Genomic DNA, 18326 nt, shown 5'->3' on the forward strand with positions numbered 1-18326 from the left:
CTCTGATTGGCTAAGCAATGTAACGTGATCCTCTGATTGGCTAAGCAATGTAACGTGATCCTCTGATTGGCTAAGCAATGTAACGTGATCCTCTGCAGGAGGTGATGGCAAAGCGGGGCGTCATCACGACTTTACACAAATCTGTCTTTACCTCCGCGGCAGAGGCTCCGCCGAACCCCTGAGACCGACTCATCGAACCCGTGGGGTTCGATCGAACCAGGTTAAGAACCACTGCTTTAAACATACAACATCTCATGTAAATGTTGATTTTTCTTCTGTTTTTTTCCAGATTGAATCGTTTTGTTCAGTCTAAGAATTAAATTGGATCAGAAATTTGCATTTAAGTTCCTCCTTCAAAATCACAAACTACTTGGAAAAACTTTGGCTGAACAAGATCTTTGAGATTCATTACACCAGATTACTAAACTAACCAAGAGCAAAATTTATTTTCAAATATTTTAGGTGATAATTACGATGTTTAAAACGTGTACACGTGTAATTTGTATGCAAAACTTGCGCAAAATGCAAACTGCAGCATGTTATTCTTAAACCTTTTCATATACAATCTTGCAAAAACACATCTTCATCTCTAAAAGTTGAACTTTTGTTAATTTCCAGGCATATTTCAGGGGAAAAATAACGATCAGATTCTGTCATGATTTGTTCCTTATCATCAAAATAAGATGAAAAACATGGAGGGATCCCAGCAACGGGGTCGATAAAGTTTCTGTTTCTGCTACAGCTTTAGCTAACATGCTAAACCTGTAAAGATGAGCTCTCATGTTCACATGCTAAAAATGTTTGCAGTATTTTTAGTTGGCTGCTGCAGCTTTGAGCATCAACCTGGTGGCCTACTTTATTTTTACTCTGCAGCAGGAGCGTCAGTTTGGGCCGCATCAAAACCATTAATGTTCTCCAAGCGCCGCTTGTGATAAAACACAACAAGCTGTTAAAACTTTAGCAAATAACGGTCTCTGCAGTTTTATCAGTATTTCTTAAAATTAAATTATATTGAACATATTGTCACAGTGATCAGTCCCTCCAGGATTTTATATTTGTTTTGGTGAGTTTTTGCAATAAAAATGTCTGATTTTGTGGCACTAATTTAGAAATATTTGCAAGGCATTTTGTAATCTTTGCACTCATATAAACAACAGAATATTAAACTCGTTCTAGATAGAAACAAGCAAATTAAGTTTTCTAAAAAAAAAAAAGTGAATTAAATTTCTGAGTTTGAAAAGGCCAAAATTTGTGAGATAATTCAGAAATAAATATTCATCTAAAAAAAAAAAAAGGACATTTTTGAGTTTGAAAAGTCAAAGATTTGTGAGCAAAAAATTCAAAAATCTTTCAAATTTCTGAGTGAAATTTTTTTACTTGAAACTTTTGCTGAGGCCGCAGATTAGTACAATTAAGAAATACTGCCACCTGCAGGCGAGAGTTAGCATCACTTGAACTCAACGATTTTGATAATTACATAAAATTTGCAAAAACAAACTCACAGCTGCATAGTGAGAAAAAATCTGAGGATCTGAAAATTTTGCGCTAATTTCTATCATCCAGAAATCGAGAAAAACTGCAGAGCTTGGTTGATGTAATTTTCCAGTGAACGGATCAATATAACTTTGATTTGATTGATAAAGTATTTAAGCTCACAGCGGTTATCTGGATGGTTTTATTTATTCGTCCCTCTGGAGCCCAGAGGGACATAAAAGGGCTGAAAGGACTAATAGTATTAATCGTGATTAATCGCTTATTAAAACAGTCAACTAAATTAGTAATCGATTAATCATTAACTGGAGAAGACAGACTCAAAAAGCCATTTGGTGAAAAAAGCACAACATATTCAGAGCGTGTGAGTTTTTAATTTCACGTGATTTAAATTCTGGAGAAAAAGGAAACTTTTTCTATCCAATTTTAAACCATTTAATAAAAAAATAGTCACTGGATTATCTGAACAATGTGCTGATGCCAGAACAGCCAGGAAAGAGTTTTTCACAAGTTCATGTCAAGCGTTCACTAAAGGAATGTCAATGTTGGGTTTTAGGCAATTAAATGTTTTATTATTTAAAAAAGGAACTGAACTATTCCTTTATTTGTGTGAAAAATCTGCAGAATGTGGCCATTTTAACCGATTAATCATCAGAATAATTGATTAATTGTCAAAATAACTGATTAATCGATAGCTAAAATAATAGATGCAGCCCTGCTTTTATTATTCTTTATATTAAATAGTTTACTTTTAACTATTCCATTGTGCTTCCTCTGTAAATGTCTTTATTTACCCCAAAGAAATGAAGCTCATTCAGTCTGTTTGACATGTTTAGTTGACTTTGAACGGTGAAAACCAGCAGCGATGAAACTCCGGGTTTAGTTTTTCAGGACAACAGCTTCCACAGGGAGGACGTGAAGCTGCATCGCTGTAAAATAATGACACGTAACGAGTTTTCCTCGTGTTTCTTTAACGAGCAGGTTGGCAGTGAAGGCGGCGGCCATGTTCCGTCGCTCCTGTCTGAAGCCGTGCAGACAGATGCTGCTCCGCTGCTGCAGCTGCTCTCGGGGAACCATGTCGGCTCCTTGGCCTGGTCCGCGGCTGTTGCCACGGCGACGGATGCTGATGCGCCGAGTCTTGGGCATGTCGCCATGGCGCTGCTGTGGAGGGGGATTGAAACGTGCTCAAAACAACAGCAGAGAGAGAAAGACAGATGCATTTCAGAGGAATATGCTGAAAGGTTTTGTCTTTGTATCCATTTTGATTTTTTTATTTTCTTTTTGAGACCAGTTAGAGAACCAGTTGCTCTCTAACTGGTTATTTTGTCAATCCGTTCCTCTCTCTGATAGTCTGTAATGTTTGCTTTCTGTGTAATAATATTAACCATTTCTCAGAGAAATCCTGAGCTACAAATTGTTGTTTTGAAAAGTTTCAGGATAATTTTCTGAATTTTTTGGATTTATTTCCATTTAGAAACAACGACAGAATTTCCATACTGAAATATTTAAGTTTTCACAAGCCTGTGGTGAAATAGAAGGATTCATGGATAACCCGGTAAATACTCTGTCTTTTACAACATGTAATCAAAACCATCAGCTGCCTAAATGAGAACCTACTCAGTTTTATTGGCATGTTTACTGTTAGCAGCAGCAGAAAGAGAAAAACATCAGGCTGGCAAATTATCTCAAAAGCTGCAAATATTTGATGAAAATCTGGTGATTTCTTTAATAACTAACCTGTAGATAACATCAGTAAGTGAGGACTGCCTCAGTTTACGGAGGAATATTAGTGCCATAAAGAAGTTCTGACTTTAATCTCAAAATCAGAATTATTTAAATTGTTTGTTACATCAGGAAAATCTAGTCTTAAAGCTCAAACCAACAAATAAATTTGAGAAAGGCAATTTTAATAGTCCAATTTTTTTACAGAAAATTTCTGAGATCAATCTCTAAACGTGGATAACATGAAGGTTTACACATCCTACCACAAGGAAGAGACAGTTATGAGATTATTTTCACACACTGGCAACATAGTTGACACCTAATACTGTTTGGTTATTCGTTTGGATTCGGACATAGATTGGCACAGAATTAGGATTCTGAGATTAAAGTCAAAATTCTGAAATTTGCTTATTTTTATGCAAACTTAAATAATTAATAATAAAAGACAAATAAAGTAAATTTCACTTGGACTTTTTTTTAAAAGGTTTTATTGGCTCTAGTGGCCTTTATTTGATAGTTAATTGGGAAATGAGAGAAGGGGAAGACATGCAGAAAAGGTCACCAGGTCGGGAATCGAACCTGCGAAGGCTACGTCGAGGACTGAGGCCTCCATATGTGGGTTGTGCTTAACCCCTGCACCACCACAGCACACTACTCATCTGGACTTTTGTTTGTATTTTTCTCTCTTTGCCTCTGAAACCTTGGATCCTCCCTCAGCTTCTTCGTGCTCCTTTTAAAGGGCCGGGCCCCCCGTGTTGGGAACCACTGACATGAAGACAAAGTGACTACGTCAACAAAATCTAAAAATAAAACATGACATTTACAACCGATGCATCATTTCAGAAAGCCTGTTGGTGAATCTGACTGATTTCTGATCCAAACAGAAAATGGAAACATTTTTATTGGTTTTTCATGGAAAACAAAGTTTAGTCTGACGGTAAAAATGTGTAATTCAGTATCTAACAGCAGAGGGCCTCATGCTACAGAGATAGAAAATATGTCTCTGTTTCTTCAGCACAAAAAACATATCTACATCAAAAATGGCAATAAAAATTCATTTACATAATAAAGATTTTTATTGATTTAACCAAATTTGCAGCCTGTGTTTTTTCTTTCTCAAGGTAATTTGACTTAAGCATCTATTTCAGACTTATGAGGTGAAAAATAGAGAAATTATTAATATGTTTTAGGGGGAAATAAGATTTTTATTTCAATGAAGTACCAACGGTGCATTAATAATATGAGTAAAGTTTCTCTAAAAACATAAAACCAACTCAAAGCCTAGTTCAAGTCTGTCTGTCTCTGATTTAATGAGTCATCTGATTAATATTGTTTTAAATTTAACTTTTTGGTTATGGTTTTTTTTAACAAAAGTTTTTGAGCAATTTTCTGGATATGAGAATTTTTATTTAACTAAAATAATATGGCCAATAAAGATGCAAGTTTACCATAAAAATGTCTTAAAATTAAGAGCAAAAAGTTGCTTTATTGAGGAAAAAACTTGATTTATGAATACAACCAGTTCCGGTTATTTACCCAAGCGGAAAACCTTAAAGGGGCAGCCGACTGTTTTTTATCTTTCCGTCATGTTGTGACGTTTTTCCCTCATCAGAAACAAACCCAGAGTGTTGCTTTGATTCTTTTCATGCATGTTTGAGAAATCCTTAACTACTCTGTCTCCATGGCAACCATTCAGCCGTGTAAAACACCTGGTTGGACCTAGCTCCGCCTTCAAGGCGCAGCTCCTCCCCACTCAGCTCCTTCAGACTAGCCAGCAGCAATCAGCAAACTGCTTCTCAAGAGCAGCGCTAGTAAAAACATTAAAGGGTTAAAAGAGGAGCCATGTTGAGATGACTTCCTGAAGGCGGAGCTTCAGAAAGAGCAGGAATTTCAAGGCGTTGAATTACAAAGTAAAATTTCTTTTGTCATATTTGATATAGAGCCTTTTTATACCAACTGAACAACACCTGATTAAGCAGTAAAATGGCGCTTTGTGCCTGAAAACACACAATACTGCAGCTTCACACTTTCATCCGGGTCGCAGCAGACGTGCAGCAGAAACACGCCCGCATATCCGATCATCAGCTGCTGCGTGTGCAGAGGGAGTGGAGCAGCATAAACAGGATGCCGGCGTCTCTTCGCTCTTATCTGTGCCTCACATGTGTTGGTGAGGCTGTGAACGGGCCAGCTGATGCAGCATGTGTGAATACCGAGTCTGTGTGTGTGTGTGTGTGTGTGTGTGTGTGTGTGTGTGTGTGTGTGTGTGTGTGTGTGTGTGTGTGTGTGTGTGTGTGTGTCAGCGTCTTACTGACCAGGCAGATTTGTATACCTACATTTACGTGTGTCTGTTTTCAGTTACACACCGGGTGTCACTTCTTTTTATTAAACATGGTAACATTGTGAGCAGATTTAATGTTGAGATGAATAAAACGTGTTTTAATCACAGAGGCGTTTTAAAGGCGTGCAGTCGCAACACAAACATCTCCTGTGAAAACCAAAAGGTGTGTCGTCACGGTGAGTTGTAAAAGAGAAATGGCTGCTTTCGCACATTCAGCTTTACTGGCCATAAACCATGAATTTTATTTCACATTTTCACAGCATTCAGACACTAAAGGTGACCAGCAGTACTTTCTTGAACAGGTTAGGGTAGATTTATGGGTTACAAAACATGTAAATTACATTTATTGAATAAAATTATTCCAGCATAATCAGATTTCAGCCTCTTCAAACAACCGTGTGTCTTTGAAAAGCAGAAGTGGAGCCTCCAGCACAACAAACAAAGATCCACTAAGTGGTTTTAGGATGGTAATTTAACAACAAAACACTTGTCTTTGCCAGCAGCCATTGTGCAACGCATACAGTGTTAAAACCAGCTGACCAAACGTGTTGGAGCTCAGCTTAGAAAATCCATGTGAACTCTGCTGACGTTGAATGTATATGTGAACCAAGTGGACCAGACATCGTCTCAAAGCAGGAAGTGGACTACAGAGCAGGGCATTCTGGGTAAATACAACTAAAACAAACACGGTAGGTTAATGCTAGTGGGAGAAATGGCTTGAGAAATCCGCCAACCACAAAATTTAACACCACTCCATTTTTGTTTGCATTTCATAAAGAAGGAAGTTGTGCTCAGCGTCTTCTTTAGAGGTTTTTGTGTATTTTCCTTCACTGGTTCTTGGCGCAGCGCCCCCACAGGTGAGGAGGGGAACTGGTTTTTCAAAGGGTTTGGTTGGTTTGACTCAGTGCAGCTGAAAATTTGGCCTCCAATCCAACCAAACCTACTGGACTATCAGGACTGAGGACATCCTGAATGAGGCTGTCAGGATGGCTTTAATTTAACTGCAAGTTTCAGAGACTGAAAGTCTGGTTTTCTCAGAGCCAGAAGAGAGAAACGGGGCTGGATGTGGTGGCTTTTAACAACTCCACATATTTCTCTTCATTCTCATGGGCTGCGCATTTCTTCAAAATGGCCGTGTGAACCACAAACACGACTGCAATTAAAGCGAAGCATACAACACAAATAATTGGATGCCCAACAAACATTAAACTCCTTTGTTCTTAATAATTGGACTCAAACGCCTCCCAGTCAGGAACTAAACATGTTTTAAGTTATTTCCAAACACACGGAGGTGGTGACCCTCCTTCCAGGGTGCAATATTTATTTGGAGAAATGCGTGGCCATCAATCAGATCACTGATGTATGAGGTCTGAGTCGGAGCCAAGTTCTGTAGTTTAAAGCCAAACATGATACTCACCAAGCGGAGCCGGGGGGAAGGGGAAGAAAAGAGTGGAGGAAGGGAAGAGTGGGAAACTTTTCTATTAAAAAAACCCCCTAAAAATGGGAGAAGAACTTAAAAAGAGACAAAGAAAACAGCCGTTTAAATATCAGAAAGAGGAGAAAAGAAATTCAGCTGCATGAAGAAATGTCAGTTTGAAAAACATGAACTTACAGAGGATGTTAAAATAAAAAGAAATATAAAATATCTGTGGATGACAGAGGGAGAAGTGTGGGAAGGGCCGAAAGAGGAGGAGAGAAACCCAGAAAAGGGAGTGGAGAGACAGCTGAGAGGCAGAGCTGGAAAAATAAACGTTTCTCACACAACAAATGAGGAGAAGAAGAAGAAGAAACTGAGTTTCCACATTGTTCTAAAACCCAGCAGAGCTTCTGCAAGACCGAGCGCTATCAGGACTGAACAGGCGGCTGCCAAACCCATCCACACACACACACACACACACACACACACACACACAGAGACTGAAAGCAGTGTCAGATATGACTCCATTCGGCGTTCCGGACCGGCGCTGACAGTTGGGAATAACTGTTTCTCCTTCCTGTACGGTGAGTTTCCTTTGCTTTCATGTTATTATTATATCACTGATGTTTAATCTGTTTAATGCCTCAATTCAAAGTTATGCTGAGTAAACGGATAGGTTAGCTTACAGCAGTCAGTATCCTACCCGCTAAACTACTAACGATTGTTTTAGTTATCGATTATTCTGACGATTAATTGGACACAAAAAAGGAAAAAAAATCCTCACATTCTGCAAGATTTTTTATTTAACTCTTTTTAGTAGAAATATATTAAAAGGTGCAAATAAACAAGTATTCAATTCCTTCTTGAAATAATAATTTTTTTTTTACCTGAAATTGAATTAGGGCCAAGCTAAGAAAGTGAAACTATAATAAAATTGTAGTATTATGAGAAATTATGTATGAGAAAGTCATAATTTTATGACTTTAGAGCCACAATCAGCCTCTATTGACATCAAACAGAAGCACATTTGTTTTTGTTGGCATCCAAAGAACAAAAAAAGACAAACAACATAAGACAACCTGAGGCTGCAGCCGTCTGGTGACTTTATTTTCACAATATATATATGTTTTATTTTAATTTTGTCTTATTTGGCCGTACTCTGTCATAATGGCACAACTACTAACCAACTCGACAAGTTTTCTGCCATATAGAAATAGTTTTGTTGATTTTATCTAAGCTAAAACAAGAGAATTTTGGTCAGCTTTAACTTCAGACACTGAGACAAAAATGTGTTTGTGTCTTTTCACGGTTCAATTGTATTTGCAGACAGAGGTTTTTTGTTCTAATTGCAAAATGTATAGATTTTTTGGACAGTTTTGGCTTTACTGCTGCTCTGATAATGTTTTTTTTCCAGCAAATTGTATTTTTTTCCCAGTCTGTTTACATCAATTAATAACTGATAATTAAACAAAGTATTTTTCTCAACACTGAATTTGAGGGAGCAGGAATAGAGCAGCTGTTCAGATGTTGGTCGTGGCTTCAGACTGGCTGGATGTGACTTTCAGTTCGTGTCATTTCTGTTGTAATCTTCTGATCCCCGTTAGTTTTCATGGCCTGCTGCCGTGTTGTGCTTTTATTTTCAGATATCAGGTTTCATCTCTGCAGAAAAGCTGCATCAAGCCTTCACTTGAGTGGGAACTTTGGCTGAACTCGCGTTAGCAAATCTTCAGCTATGCAGAAGAGTCCACTTTTAAACCCTGCCACATTTATCAAACACTAAATGGCTTTTGAGGAAGATTTAGGGTGAAAGTCATTCAGATATTTTGCTTTTCTGAAAACCTGAAATGAATTTCAATGATTTCATATTCATGTTGTTATGCAATGTGTTGTTTGTTCTCCAAATAACACACCGTGCCTTACTTTTCTTTTGTCCTGCTGTTTCTAAGAATGTTTTCCCACCTGATAATCCAGTAGACATTTGTTACATGTTCTGCTGCTGCGGCTCTCTTACTGTCAAAGAAACCTGTTCCCCTCCTTGCCTGTGGGGGCGCTGCACCAAGAACCACGAAAAGAAACAACACGAAAACCTCCAAAAAAGAAGACACTGAACACAACTTCCTTCTTTACAAAATGTAAACAAAAATGGAGCATTATCAGATTTTATTGGCTGCAGGATTTCTCTTATGCCTTTATTGAAAGACCACAAGACGTTTCTCCCATTAGCGCTAGGCTAATTCTGGGTAAATACAACCAAAACAAACACGCTAGTCCAGCTCTAGCGGGAGAAATGACTCATGGTTTTTACTAAAAGACTTAAGAGAAATCCTACAACCACAAAAATCTAACGCTATTCCACTTTTGTTTACATTTTGTGAAAAGGGAAGTTGCGCCGAGTGTCTTCTTCAGAGGTTTTTGTGTCGTTTCCTTTAGCGGTTATTGGTGCAGCGCCCCCACAGGCGAGGAGGGGAACAGGCTGCTCAAAGGGTTTGGTTGGTTTAACACAAAGCAGTGTGAAAAAGAACCACAGCAGCTGCTGGTAGCAAATTTTGGTCCCCAATTGAACCGAGTGAATCCACTTTAAGTTGTTGTGTGAATTACAGAAGCAAATCTTTAAGTTAAACTCATCCTCCATGTTTCCTCTCCATCATTCCTCCCGTCTTCACGTCAGACGTTTTCGCTCTCAGAGCCAGAGTGTCGCTTTCTCATGAACCCACCAGTGAGTGCAGCTCAAACTGACCGGATGCCAGAAAAAACATCAACGCAACAAACCGGGTCAGAATCAGCGCCCTGCGTTATTTATTCCTCATGTCATCCATCCTTTATTCCTCATGTCATCCATCCTTTATTCCTCCTGTCCTCCATCCTCTATTCCTCCAGTCCTCCATCCTCTATTTCTCATGTCATCCATCCTTTATTCCTCCTATCCTCCATCCTTTATTCCTCCTGTCCTCCATCCTTTACTCCTCCTATCCTCTGTTATTTATTCCTCCTTTATTCCACCCTATCCTCCATCCTTTACTCCTCCTGTTATTTATTCCTCCTTTATTCCTCCTGTCCTCCATCCTTTATCCCTCCTATCTTCCATCCTTTATCCCTCCTGTCCTCCATCCTTTATCCCTCCTGTCCTCCATCCTTTATCCCTCCTGTCCTGTCCTCCATCCTATCAAAAAGGACATAAATTAATGGATTCTTTTAGTTTAGTAATCAATTATTCTATCAATTACTCAGACGATTGATCAGATTAAAAATGGGCATTTTATACATATTTTTCAATTAACTTCACAAGATTTTTAAAAAGTGCAAATAAACAATTTAATTCCTTTTTTAAATAAGAAAATAAACGTTTTACAGAAAAAATGTAGCACTCTGGGTGAAACTGTATCACATGATGAGTTTCAGGTAAACATATATAGACACAAATATTTTTATCTTAAATGCAAAACTTATTATTTGTACAGTTTTGTTTTAATTGCTCTGATTATGTCGCTTTTTCAGCAAATATGTTTTTTTTAAGTCTTTATAACCCAGTTAAAGATTAAATGATTGACGGTTATTTCAATTAATCGTTTCAGCTTTGCTGTGGTTGTGGTCCGTCTCTCCGGTTTTCATCAGAACTCCTGGAGCGTTTTGGATCAGCTGAAGGATTTAGCTGCACTGTCTGGACTTTCATTGTCTCAGTTCGGGCTAAAGTCGGACTGAGTTTTTTGCACAGATCCTCTCCACTCCCTTCAGCTCAACTGGTTTTGGTCAGGCGTGCCGATCATAAATCCACATGTTCAGCGTATATGGGGTTAGACTTTCCCTTCAGGGTAATTTACATTTTATATAAGCAGTCAGGGAAACGCTGTCAGATTGACTGGGTTGTTTTATACGACGCGGTTCTGAACTCTCTGACACCGTCTCGACGTCCTCCGAGGGGGTCCCGTCAGCTCTCCGCTGCACTGACTAATAAAACAAGAATGTCGTAAAAATTCCTGGGAATAAAACCCCCAGTTCAAGGTAAATAGACTTATGCACCATTATTATTATTATTAATGGACGAAAAAAGGCTTTCACACAGACTTCTGTTGTTGATCTCTGACAGTTTTACGAAATTGGTTGGACTTTTTCTGTTCTGTTGAAGCCCGTTAGCCTGATGTCACATAATCAGAACCAGTTTTATGAATTTTACATTATTTTATTCAGTATTTGGACTCTCGCTTTTGCCTTCGGCTCCTCCTTGGAACTGGTTCAGACTCAATCCACTGTGTAGAAAGGCAGCCATTTTGTTGCGTCGTTCACCATGTTGCAGTTTTACATCCGCAACATGGTGTCACGCTTCCCACAAAATGCTAGCTGCGTTAACCCCCAAGGACCACTCATAAACATTAGCTCAGCTAACGCTAACTGGCTACATCAACATAACATTTAGCAGAAGCTAATGCTAACGCGTCAGCCATGGTGATACCTCAGGTCGTCTGCTGCACCACGTCACAGATGCAGAATGTGGGTAGAGGGAACGGAGCTGCAGCGTAAATAGATTTCAAAATAAAAGCATGAATATAAAGGTAGACGAATTCATAACAATTGATAACCGAAACTTTAACAAAAATGTCAAACTTTATTCAAGTGAAAGCTTACAAAACAGCAGAGTAAATTTGCACTTTAGCATTTAATTTAGCAGACGCTAACTGCGCTACGTGCTTTCAAAGTTAGCAAAAGTGCTAAACAAAAAAAATTAGCTGATTAGCATTAGCAAATTAGCGGTGTACAGTGAATAGACAGATAGATATCAAGACTGCCATATTGGAGGCATCGCTGCAGTCTGTTGAGGTGAAGGAAAATCTGACCCAAAAGTCAAAAGTCTTTGCTCAATGGTCCAACTATCCGAAGAGCGAGATCTCTTGAATAATCACCAGCCAAGAAAACATGTTTTATTTATTTAAAAAAATATATTTCCAAAACATATAGCTAATTAAGAGCTAAAATCTGCCTCAAATTCGTTTTACTTCTGTTGTTTTAGGCCCTTTTGCTGACATAATGCATAAATTAAACAAATTGTTTATCAATAAATATGGAGTCTTACAGCATCTCAAGGTATTGCAAATAGTCCAGAAAAGTTATTTTTTAGTAGCTCTGATTTTAGACATTTTAGTCAACATAAAATCTGGCATCCAGCTGACATTTTAACAATTATAGTTAAGCAACTGAACAAGGCGCACGTTGTACCTCACATTAAAATCACAGCGGAGAAAAGTGGCCTGGGTGCAAACTGCTGCTATAATTCTGTCATAAATGAGCGAAAGCAGAGCTCATAGTGTTCACTTACTAACGACCATCAAGTTTTATGGCCAGAAAAGACAGAGAAACGTGTGAATTCCTTGTTATTTTTAATGTGTCCGATGAGGCTCAACAGGCAGGTCTAAAGCAGAACATGTAGCAATTATAATGGGAACTCTGTTTAGAAACATAATAAATAATTAATACTGAAGTCTAATTTTCTGAAAAGGTTTTTTTTTAACAAAGTGTTGCTTTAAGGTTTTTGTGCAATTATTCAGCCAAGTCATCGTACTCGTAAAAACATTTGGTACCTTTTCCCATTAGTATATTTGATCTTTACATGGCAAAATTTTTCAGATTAAAAATGGAGAACAGAAAATTATGTATTTTTTATAAACAAATCACCAGAAAATTTTTTGTTTTTTTGTGGAAATTACCCTAGAGAAGTTGTAAATTTACTAGGGTTAAGTGGATTTAAAGGTGACCCATTATGCAAAATTGGCATTCCACTGGCACTGGGCCGTCACCTAGCAACCCCAGCACGTCACCTAGCAACCCCAGCCCGTCACCTAGCAACCCAAGCGGGACTCCGCTACATTTGGTCAGTTAGTGGCTGCTTCATTTCTTTAACGTTAATTTTTAATCAGTGATCTCAGCTTAACTGGCATCAAGCAGAGACTTACTCAGGTGATAAATATTATTTTATTTCTTTAATATAAGTTGTTCTTGGCTAAGAACGATAAAAACCGTCCCTGAACACGGCTAAACGTGGTGAAACGTTTTATTTTTCTGGTTTTATGGTTTTATTTCTCTCCAGACTGCAAACCTGACTTAGGAGAGAATTTCCATTTCACACTCGGGTGAGGATTCAGACAGACACACTGGCCTTTCATTGGCTTATATTATGACAAGTGAAGTCAGTCGTGTGAAGTGGAAAAATTAACGTTTTGCAAATGGTGACTTAAGAACCAAATAAGAACAGGTTGCAGAAACCTGAACTGCTAAAACGTGTGTGTAACTTTTGAAAAGGTTTCAAACATGAGGCTCTTTTTTTTCCTTACTGGGTTTCCAGGAAAATCCCAGTAAAAAAAAACAAACAAAAAAAAAAGCCAAAACCTAGAATAAATCTATTTAAATCCATTTAGTTTCCCTTTGGGGTCAATCACGTAGTTTTGAATTGAACTGAATTGAATCCAACAGTGTGGATCCCCGTTAGCAGGATTATTTCTCAGAAAGCCACCACTGTTTTTCGCAGCATTGCTTCGAGTTTTCCAGACTTTAGTTTCTCTACATGAATCTTTTTCAGCCGTTCTGCTGCTGTGATTATGAGCCAGTTTGGGCCAAACATCAGCATCAGAAACAAAAAACAAGATGGAGACAAAACAAGTCCAAATCACCAGCCTCCCACCACCATGGCTGTCAGCTGGGTTGAGGCGCTTCAACAATTCCCCAGCGGTTTTGTGGTTCGTTCAGCTGGAACAATGCAAAACCAAGTTGTGCTGACAAAACATGTTTGCTCACTTGTTTTCTATCTGTCCTGTCATAAACTCTAACAACGATACACACACCAAGACTTGTAGATTTTAAAACGGACCGATTGTGCAAAATTCACATTTTGCTAATTTCTGTACTTCCATTTAGGTCTCAACTGTTTCTAAAAACAGACCAAGTGTTTAGTGGTTGAGGGGGGTGAATGTTAATGTTAAAAAATTACATTTTGCGTGACGGAGTTAGCTTTGTAGCACCTAGCATACGTCAGTGAGGATGTAGTCTTTTCTTCTTCTGCTTTTTTATGGCAGTTGGCAAGCAACATTCATATGTGCATTACCGCCATCTACTGGATCGGGATGCTAAATATATTCAATCTTAACAATAAATAATAATAAAACAAAATAAAAAACTATATTCTGTCTATTAATTTTGTTTTCTTCAGGTACTTTAACAAATAAAACATTAAGATTCAGAAGTTGAAAGTTTTTCCCAAAAGGTCTTTTATGTTAAACTGTAATTTGTTGTTGTGTAATTAATTTTCTAGTTTGAATATTTGGACCAAAATAATAAGTTTCACAGTTTCTTCTTGAAAACAAAAATCATGTCTTCCTGTAGAATGTTTTTTAAATTAAAGTCATCAAATTAAAGTCTGAAATAAGGTTTGTTGTTACAACTAATCGTGGATCTATTTGGATATTTTTCCCTATTAACTCACCTGGTATTGTGTCTGTAAAATCCTTTTCCTTTTTATTGTTCATTCTTGTTTTCTTGCAACACATTTGGACTCTGAGACACAAAGCTGCCTCCCATCATCTGGAGAGATTATTATCCAAACTGCAGAGTTAAAGGAAGCTGAATGGAGTTTAGGTCCGAATATGAATTAGGGAATTCCCAAATTCCTGACATCTTTACATAATCACACCCACCTGCACTGCTTGGGTTTGGAGTAACAGCTGTAATTTCTGTTGAATCTGTGCAGCTGAAGCAGAGTTTTATTCCAGATCCATGTGTGATTTTTCCAGATGCTGTGATAAGCTTCAAGGAAGTAGCTTGTGAACCTTTAGTTTCCATTAGAGATGTGCCGATCAGGTTTTTTCCTGCCGATTCCTATCACATAATTATTATCCTTTTAATCATAAGCACTACGGTTACATTATGTGGAAAAAGGAACCATGAATTCACCTTAATTTAGACAAAAACTTGTTTTTAATAACTTTTTCCAAGAAGAAAACTAAACAAAACAGGCATTGTGCAAATTGTMCTGCTATCAGTAAWACTATCTTTAACAGAYTGAWAACATATGGAGGCTCTGAAGAGGCTAAATRATGCAAAGAGCCAAAATAAAACCTCAACATTGCCAAAAGATTAAAGTATAAAACTTAACATTCAAAGGCAAAAACAGGATCCATTACAATAAACAATCCAGAGTTACTGAATGAAAACTTCCTGTTAGCATGGCGGCTAGCTGATTACTGCTAGTTCTGAGTGGCTGTTTCTGACTGAGCGGAGTAATTATGCAGAACAGGGAGGAGATCGATTATTTTTTAGAGATTATCTGTCTCATGTTAGGACAGCGAAAGTTTTAATACATATGTAAAATGTATTTTTTTAGGTTAGATGCTGCAGCTTTAAGCAGAGGTTCGGTGTGAGAGTCACTACCAGGTGGAGCAGAAGCGGCGCTCCGTCTGTGAAATATTACTACCTGTAGCGTAGCAGCGGTTCAACAGCGAGAGCAGAACCAGCGTCTTACATCGCAGCTCAGAGACTTAAATAATTTTGCGGGTTATTTGTTTAGCTTTCTGACCGTCATGCTAATCCGGGTGAGTGTTTGTAGCTGTGCGCTGCTTTACCTGCTATCTGATCCTCCATGTCTTTTTTACTGCAGTGAGCCTCGATGTAGCCAAACTCCATCAAGTATGGCATTGTTTTTATCTGTATTAGCTTCGCTGTGTTGACGCATTTTGACCTGCTTCAATTTTCTGCCGCAACATGCAAACGTCCTCAATCACTCAGTGCGTCATAGTTCCACATCGCTTAGGATTTGCTGCTGCGCGTTTGCACAGAGTGAAGGAAAGAGGAGACCAGCTGCACAGACAGGCTGCAAAATGAGATGCAAGTGATCGGTTTGTGTGATCGGCAACAAGAGACCGTGATCGGCGATCACCTATCATGCACTTTTTCATGAAAATCGGCCGATTATGATCGGTGACCGATCGATCGGCACACCTCTAGTTTCCATGCATCCTGCAGCATCGGCTAATCGCCATCAAAGTCTCATTTTAAAAATGAGTCCCATAACAGTAATCTAGTTTATTTTTCATTATTTAAGCTTAAAACTGATCTAATTTATAGCGATGTTAAAAAGTGCTGATCTGCTGGCTTGGCCATGTGTTTTATATGTAACAATACAAACTTTGGTACTTGGCACAACTCCTGTTTATGGAGCCTGATGTTAGATTTACGGGAGGAGTGCAGCTTTGTTCAAGTTTGATTTATGCTTTGGATTTTTAAAAAGGTCCAAGAGAAGGAATATTAAAACAAGATGGGATCACAAACTGAATATAAACACAAGAACTCGATTATTCAAGATTCAGATGGATCAAATAAACAAGTCTTAGTTCAGTAACATATGCAGCTGTGCTCAGCAAAGGGATGTAGATTATACGCAGAAGTTTATGCAAACATGACAATGACAGTCAGCTGAAATGGTTTGAGTAAATGACAGGTATGACCTGGAACAGGTGAGCAGCCAGGTATCCAATCAGCTGACGGAAAACATACTCAATCACCTGTTTTCTATTTATTTAGAACAGTTTCCTGCTCTAAATCACATTTCAACAAGTGGCAAAACATCAATTCCCTCTGATTTAGTCCAATCGGCGCCCTTCCCATACACGAAGAACATGCATGTCAAAGTAAGTGAAGGTTATTATTCAGGTTTGAAATATCAGTTTTCCTCTGGAACAAACATTACAAATGAGTTCAGGTATATTCCAACAACCCTCGAGTGTTGCGTAAAACATTTTCTGCAACCATCATTTCTTCCAAGCGCTGTTAAATCCTAAAGTGTATTAAATCAAGCAACTCCACTGCAGAGAGTAATGTATGCAGCAAGTGTCTCAGGAGAAGTTTGAAGGTGGTTAAAATAACTTTAAAGAGCGTTGCAGCACTTTGTGGTTAACTTACAGAAATAAACAGCTTTGCAGCCTCCAGCTATTAGTTCAGCTTGTTGACATTATGCTAATCAGAGGTTAGATTTGTGAACTTCCAGAAAACACAGGAGAAATGTTTACATCATCTCTTAGTTTAGCATGCTAATTAGCGCTAAATGCTAACACAAACCTAATTTGAGCCCAAGAAAATTTTGTTTCAGGAACCGAACTGAGTGTTATAATTGTCCTGTATGATTTACTTTCATAAAAACGGTGACATTTCCCACATTTACATGCTAATGGTTAGCAAGTTAGATTTGTGCTAACAGGCTAATTAGCTCTCAATGCTAATTACTCTGCAGTAACACTCTGTAACAGTGTTGGGCTAATGGCTACTTGAAGTTACTCGTGGTTTTGTCCCAAATTTATTTGTAAAGATTTAACTATGACAAAATATTACAAATTTGACAAAATACTACCAAAAAATGAGCTGTAGGGGGCGATGGGAGGCAAGTTTATCTCCAAAACACTGAAAAGGTTCTTATAAGTATCCTGCTTTTTGTGGTTTATTTAAATTTTTATTGTATTTTGTGTGTTCAGCATGTTCTGGGCACAGGTTAACTGTTGCTGACAGAGAGGTTAATGAAGAGGGGGTAGCTGTACCGCAGAGAGTTGGTGTGATTACAAACCCAGAGCTCCTCTCCTCTTCCTCTGCAGTCCTCATCCTGCTGCTCACTTCCAAAAGGCAAATAAATCTTCATCCCTTGTCAGCTATTCCTGTACAGAAAGGGGCAGTGGAAGAACAGATGCTTTACTTTTTCTTGAGTAGAAAATAATCTGGGATTTGGATTGGGAGGTTGTGACTGTTTACATGGCCGGTCCAAACCGTTTTGGGGTCCTGAGCAGATTTTAATTTTTGGCCCCCAAAACCAACATTTCACACCAGATGCTTTATCACTCCTAAGACAGTTTGTATAACATGCATATTATCATTAGCATCATTTGTAATCCTGCTAGTATTGGTTATTATTTTAATCATGCAGGAGTAACAGATGATAAAAAGGGGAATTTGAGATGCAGAGTGGTATTGACGTGCGCCATATCATTTTATTTACTTGAAAGTAACATCAGCTGATAAACACTACATTTACAGTAAGCAAGTGAAATTTGGTATATCTAAAAACAATCTAGAAATTGTTCTTACACGTGTAATAGTAGGTAGTTTGTATTAGTCAGTGTTGTTTACATTTATTACAATATTACAATCAGCTATTGTTTTTTTTTGTTTTGTTTTTAGAAAGATTGCAGCAAACATTATCTTACAATCTCAGTAGCATTTTAGTCGGAAATATCAAACTTCTTCAAGTCAAACTAGTTTGCCTGTTTTTATTTTTTGGATGAAAAACACTTGTAATTATTATTTTTAGTCCGGAAGATATCAGTTTCCTGGCACCTC

At 38.1% G+C, this 18326-nt stretch overlaps 1 protein-coding gene across 10 annotated transcripts in view; it reads left to right on the forward strand.

Annotated features, from left to right (window-relative positions):
• Positions 1-7311: 7311 nt before the first annotated feature.
• ripor3 (RIPOR family member 3) overlaps positions 7312-18326 on the forward strand; it is a 39387-nt gene continuing 28372 nt past the window's right edge. For 2 of the 10 annotated variants that reach the window (XM_008408320.2, XM_008408328.2), the window contains exon 1: positions 7314-7552. The gene's annotated coding sequence lies outside the window, so the exon portion shown is untranslated. Of the gene's footprint in view, positions 7553-9636; positions 9741-10947; positions 10968-16526; positions 16634-18326 lie in introns of those variants that run through there. The other 8 variants (XM_017304584.1, XM_017304585.1, XM_017304586.1 and 5 more) reach the window with 8 other exon arrangements.

Source organism: Poecilia reticulata, linkage group LG5 (genome assembly GCF_000633615.1).
Source record: "Poecilia reticulata strain Guanapo linkage group LG5, Guppy_female_1.0+MT, whole genome shotgun sequence".
In the NCBI taxonomy this organism is placed as follows: domain Eukaryota; kingdom Metazoa; phylum Chordata; class Actinopteri; order Cyprinodontiformes; family Poeciliidae; genus Poecilia; species Poecilia reticulata.